Raw genomic sequence first — 6316 nt, 5'->3', positions numbered from 1 at the left:
TACCGTAGTTTGTAATCGATTACTGAATGTGTTGCATTTTTCTGGGTATTGTGTAATCGATTACGCACGTTAGGTAATCGATTACATGCGAAATTTTTTGAAAAAAAAAACATTTCACTCGATAGGAAAACAATGATGTATAATATAGTTGAATATGAGAGTAAAAAATAGTGATATTAGTGAAAAAAAAATGACTATCAATTAAAGTACTAACATAATAATATCAATGTCAAAGTGCATTAAAGAAATACAAAATTTTTGAATGAAAATAAACATTTGAAATGCATCTAAGATGGAGGAAATTGGCGCCGCACATAAGCCATGTCTTCCTCAAGTTGTCCAACCCGAGCATCTATACTGTCAAATCTTGAACCAACAAAAGCCCGGAGATCGCGGATTTCATGGATAATATCATTAAGCATAGCAGCAGATGCATCCTGGGTAGGCTGAGGCGGTGGAGATGGTGTTCGGTCATCATGAATAGGTGCATCCTGCATATCACGTTTATGAATCCATTCACCATTTTGGTTTTTTACAAAACCAAAGGAATGAATCACTTCAGCACCAATTGGACCTGTTCTCTAATTAATCTCCTTAAATGGTTCATCTTCTAGAGGAACATTAAACTTAATAAAAATGTCAGTAATATGATTAGCATATGGTAAATGGGCATGGTCTTTTAATGCCTTTTTCATCCGATATCTAATCAGATGACCCCAGTTAAGCTGCCTTCCGGTCAGCATTGCCCACATTAAGATAATGTCTTCTTCAGTAGCTTGGGCAAGGTTAGTTGATCGGGGCACTAGGCATCGACATAAGATGTAGTGCAGGATACGTGTTTCCACTCTCATTTGCCCTGTCAGTATTCTTCCTCCAATATTTACATTGTCACGACAAATCATCATTTTTGCATTGTGACTTGAATAATCATCTCTCCATTCCTGAACTATGTTTCCCTCAAAACAGACCCCTTGAGTGCCCAATTGAGTGATACGATAAAACATATCTATATCCATCCTAATTTTGACATGCTTAACTTCACTAAGAATAACCCCTTCCTCAGTAATTTGTAAGTTGGAATAAAATACCCTAACTAATTCCAGATAATAACGTTGACGATTAGTCAAAAAAGGTAATAATCCCAAGTTGTGGAGTATATCATAGCACTCAAAATTTTGCTCAGCAAGAAAATCATCAGGATATCTGGGTTCAAGAATATCTCTGGCAGAAAATTTTGAATTATACCTCTCGTATTGTGCTACGGAAGAGAAGAGTCTCTGTGGTTGTGAAGGTGCGATTATTTCTTCAGGTTCGTTGACGGCGGGACCACGGCGGCGGCGAGCACCGACTTGAGTCTTGCGTTTCCTTGATGATTCTGCCATTTTAGGGTGTTTTTGAAGATTTCAATCGGTGGGTTTTGTAGAGAATTGAAAATGAGAAAGATTGTAACAAACGGGATGTGATTTGGTGAAGATATGAAGGCAGAATGATGAATTCACGGAGGAGAGAATGGAGGCGCGGGTGGGGTTTTTGGGATGCAGCGGTGGAGAGAGAAAATGTTGTTTTTATAGTGGAAGACGAGTCGCAATCGATTACAGGGTTTGTGTAATCGATTACGACGTTAAAAATAACATTCCAGGGGCTCCTGAAAGTTGTGTAATCGATTACAGGGTTTATGTAATCGATTACGAAGGAAAAGAATCAGTTCCAATGGTTCGTGGTAGAGTGGTAATCGATTACAGTGTTTATGTAATCGATTACGAATGTAGAAATAAATTTTGGCAAATTCTCCTGTTAATCGATTACGAGGGGGGTTGTAATCGATTACGAAGGTATTGTTTGTGTTCCAGGTTGTCGTGTAACTTGCGTAATCGATTACAGACTTTGGTAATCGATTACATTGAACAAATTTGGGGTTGTGTAATCGATTACGGTGGTATCAGATGTCCAAATTTTGGTAATTGTAATCGATTACACTTTCATGGTAATCGATTACCACACACTTTCATGATAACAATTTATTTTTTTAGCCTTTGTAATCCATTGATAAGAAACTTTAACATATTCCATTAATTAAAGAAAAATAAAATGAGAAATAAGTTGCACATAACTTCAAATGGAAAGCAAAATAAAAAATAAAAAAAAACGATTTACGGCAACCATCTGTATCTTCTTCTTCCGCGGTGATCCACAAACCATCCAGAATTGATATCTTGGTATTCTTCGGAAGGTGTTGGTGGTCTGATGTCTCTAGTTTGGATGAAAAGCTCGATATAGGAAGACATGCGCGATTTTTTGACAAATTGGTCTAGACTTTGTACGTGTGTCCAACGACTGATCATTTGTGAAACATCAAAGTCACATTTGATTTTCGCGGTGTCATGATATAGTCGCCTGTTGCGTATTGTTGAAGGGCGACGATAGTCAATTTGTTTGACAACTCTACGGTCACCACAGTCCACTAATTGAGTTACGGTTTGTAATAATTCATTGTAGGTGCAATCATGTCTGATGGAGAAGGTTTTCGTGGAATCGGAACGAAACTCAAGACCAAAACCTAATCGACTCTCTATGATATCAGCACCCCTTAAAGGTCCACCAAAATAAATAATAGTTGGTGAAGTTGGGAGAGTGTTTGAGGATGATGATGATGGGGTGTTTGTAGTTAAAAGAGAAAGTATTTCTTCAGGTGATCTTGTGAAGGTCACGTACAATTCAATCATGGTGTTCAAAGGGAAAGAAGACTTACATTCCAACATTTGAAAAACATGTTCATCTGTCTTTATTTCAAATGCGTCATAGACAATATTTCCTTCAGAAGTCATTGTGGGTCGTCTGAAGTATAGGTTGTTAATGGTTGTGTGTGACTGGCTTGGAATGGCTGCACAAACTCTTTGCTTCAGCATGTTGTATGTGCAGTTGTATGGAATGCGAACAATCTCCGGAGTTTGACATATGAACTTCACCCCATCCTCATAGAGTTTGATTTCACCATTTGTGTATAAGGCAGCTATGTAAGAATTGGAGAAATCCTGTGACTCTGTTATGCCAAACATTTCAGGGGAAAATTGTTCCATCTTTGGGTTTTGTATTAACAAAGAAAAAGAGGAAGGAGATGTCAAGCAATTGATGTGTTGAAAAGTTGAAACTTTGCATTTGATGTAGTGTGGGGATGTGGTTTTTATAAGCATAGTAGTTGCACAATTATTGAGTGAATGAAGAAAGACAAAATGATAAAGGTTGAATTCATTATGTACATATGCAATTGTCATATTGAAATAATACACATACAAAGTACAATATTTTCCCATAATGTGATAAGTTTATTTCACAACAACATTATTCAACGGTGGCTGCCTGTGCCGCATGGTGGCCTTCGTGTCGGTCGTCGAGGTCGTCTCTCAGGTTGTGGGGGAGGAGGGGGTGAGTCACTTTCGTCATCAGTATCTTCCACTTCCACAGATTCAGAACCTCCTTCTGACACATTAAATGAAATTTCAGGTCTGTAGTATGGTTGTGAAGATGAGGCACCTCGGTATGCAGATGGTGGAGTTAGTGCTGATGTCCCAAACATTTGTGATGGAACACCCCCATAGCTGGAAATGTGTGGGCCACCTGAACCACCATAACATTGCGCTGGACCTGATCCAAAGTTTGAAGGTGCTGGAAAAAAACCATATGAACTGGGAACCTGTTGAGATGACGATGGAGGATGCATTCTGTGATCCCAATTCCCAAATCCAGCAGATACATTTTGTGACTGAAGGAGGCCGGAAAAGGGTGTATCCGGACGAAACTGCTGATGTGAAGGCGGATTCTGATATTGCTCCGGCATGTCATACTAATACAAAATAAAAAATTAAATTTTATTATTTCAAATCAATTATAATCAAAACTTTAATTAACATGCAGGGAATGATAAATTGATTCTCACTTCATCATCGGATGATTGCGCATTAGCCGTTATATACCGGATGGTATGATTTATGTACCATTGCATGTAGGGCGAGTTATCACGCAGATGGCCACTTTTGGTGAAAGGTTCGCCCTGAACAATGGAATTATGGCGATTATTCCATAGCATGATAAAGCGATGGTGATATTGCCTCCAATTAATTTCCCCCCTTCCTCGGAGATCAATTCGGTGAACCTCATCCAGGTTCATCGGGTCGGATGGAATGTTTTGTCGCCAACCAAATTGTCTAACTACCCGGTCAACTTGGTGAAATTCAACCGTCGCAAAACAAATAAGAGGAACCAATGCCCGACTAATTGGAGAAACATTTATTATTATCATGCGATTAACATGTGGCTGTCGATATGGTGTCCATAAAAACTGCAAAAATTAGTGTTAATAATTTGAAAAGATAAAACTAAGGGAATTTCAAGGAACAAAATACTAAAGCATGGATTGATAATGAACCTGCTTTGGTTGAATTTGATCAAATTTTTTCCAGAAGCCAACCACAGTTGTTTGGTCATGGAACACAGAACGTGTTTGCCGACACCATCTCACACTTAAGGGAAACGCAAGCCCAGCCACAATCTCGTCCTCCGTGACTGCTTGTATTTCTGGAGAGATGCATGTAAATCTCTCCCATGCCCAACACTGGAGCAATAACATGCATCCACCAATGTTGTCTTGATGGAATTTTGTGCTGTGATCCAGTGCACGATAGAGGCATGCCAATACTGCGGAACCCCAACTAAAATTTGAAATATGCTCCAAATTTGTTAACAAGGGCAAGAACATAAAATGCACGAGACTGGCTGATGTATCCGGCATCAACATGCTGCCAATCAAAATGAGGATGTGTGCTCGTGCATACTGTCCAACTGTAGCCAGTGTTGCGTCATCCGGTAATTCTCAGAATCTGTTATTTAGCCATGATAGCTTTATTCGGTTCCCTGTAAACATATTTTCGGGAGGAATATCCCCCAATAAATCTTGACACAGTTGTAGTAGGTTTGCTGAAGTTCCACCGGTGACAGGTTCACCATCAATTGGCATCCCCAGTTGTAGTGAAACATCTTCCAGGGTAACAGTTGTTTCTCCGAGTGGCATGTGGAAGGTGTGAGTTTCAGTCCTCCACCTTTCACATAATGCTGTTACCATTAAGTGGTTAATCTCCATATTACTCACTTTCAGAACGTGACCAAAACCAGCTGCATCAATTACCATTCTAACCCTAGGGTCAATAAGATCTGTATGTTTTAGTATCCAGATAGAATGGCGTCGTGGTCGGAGGACCCTCTCGTTTCCTTCCCAAATGTGGTTGGTGATGTGATCGTCTTGATGACGCAACACGGACAAGTTTGCTGGGAGGTTGTTGTTCTGAGCCATAATAAACTACATAAAAGTTTATGAAAATATTAACAGAATATCATTTGAACTTAATCACTAACAAAACAAACAAAAAACAAATTATCATAAAATTTACCAAACCTGTTAGGTTAACGGAGGACAAATAAATTTTTCTATGCTGCAAATCCAACAACTACGGGAAGCCAATGAAGTATTCAGTGATGTGAATGTTGCACCTCATATGGATACTTAAACTACTTCACCACACTATTCACTCACATGCCTTACTTCTCATTTTTCTCTCTCTCACGTACTCCACCACCTGTCTAAAAAATAGGACCCTATTTTCCTATACCTCCATGCACACCACCACATGGCTCCCTATGTTTGCCACTCAAACCTTCTCTTCAATAATAATCACTTTTTCAGAGAATCTCATACTATTTCTCATATTTGCAGGTGGCAGAGACATTTCCAATCAAACCATTATTGTGAATACTATAATGTACAACAAAAAAGGATGCATTATTTTCAATAGTAATGTGCAGAAGCGTGATTTAATTTGACCACAGAAGCGTGAATTTGTAATAGTATGATGGCAGGTGCAGTCCAGGAATCACGCGGAATCGAAAAAATGTAAGAAGAAAACGTGCTGGGGGTCCACGTTTTCTGAATAGAAAACGTATGGAGGGGGCACGTTTTTAAACTAGAAAACGTGTGGGGGGCACGTTTTCTAGTAGAAAACGTGTGGGGGGTGCACGTTTTCTTACAAAATTAATTTTTTTTACTTTTCACACCCCCTAACCCCTCCTTTTGCACACCAACCCACTCCAATTCATTGTAGTCACTAAAACGCGTATATATTCTACCACGCTACCATTGTTTCTCTTATCAAAAGTTCTCTGCATACAAGCTTCACATCTGAAATTTTCTTATCTATTTTTTGATCTAAAAAATTCGAGTGTAACCTTCCATACCAACCTGTTCATAATGAGTTCCTGGAATTATGGA

Source organism: Vigna unguiculata, chromosome 10 (assembly GCF_037176805.1).
Source record: "Vigna unguiculata cultivar grain cowpea cultivar isolate G323 ecotype 2 chromosome 10, ASM3717680v1, whole genome shotgun sequence".
Classification (NCBI taxonomy): domain Eukaryota; kingdom Viridiplantae; phylum Streptophyta; class Magnoliopsida; order Fabales; family Fabaceae; genus Vigna; species Vigna unguiculata.
The sequence above is the reverse complement of the archived record's forward strand: the minus strand, read 5'-3'. Positions refer to the sequence as shown.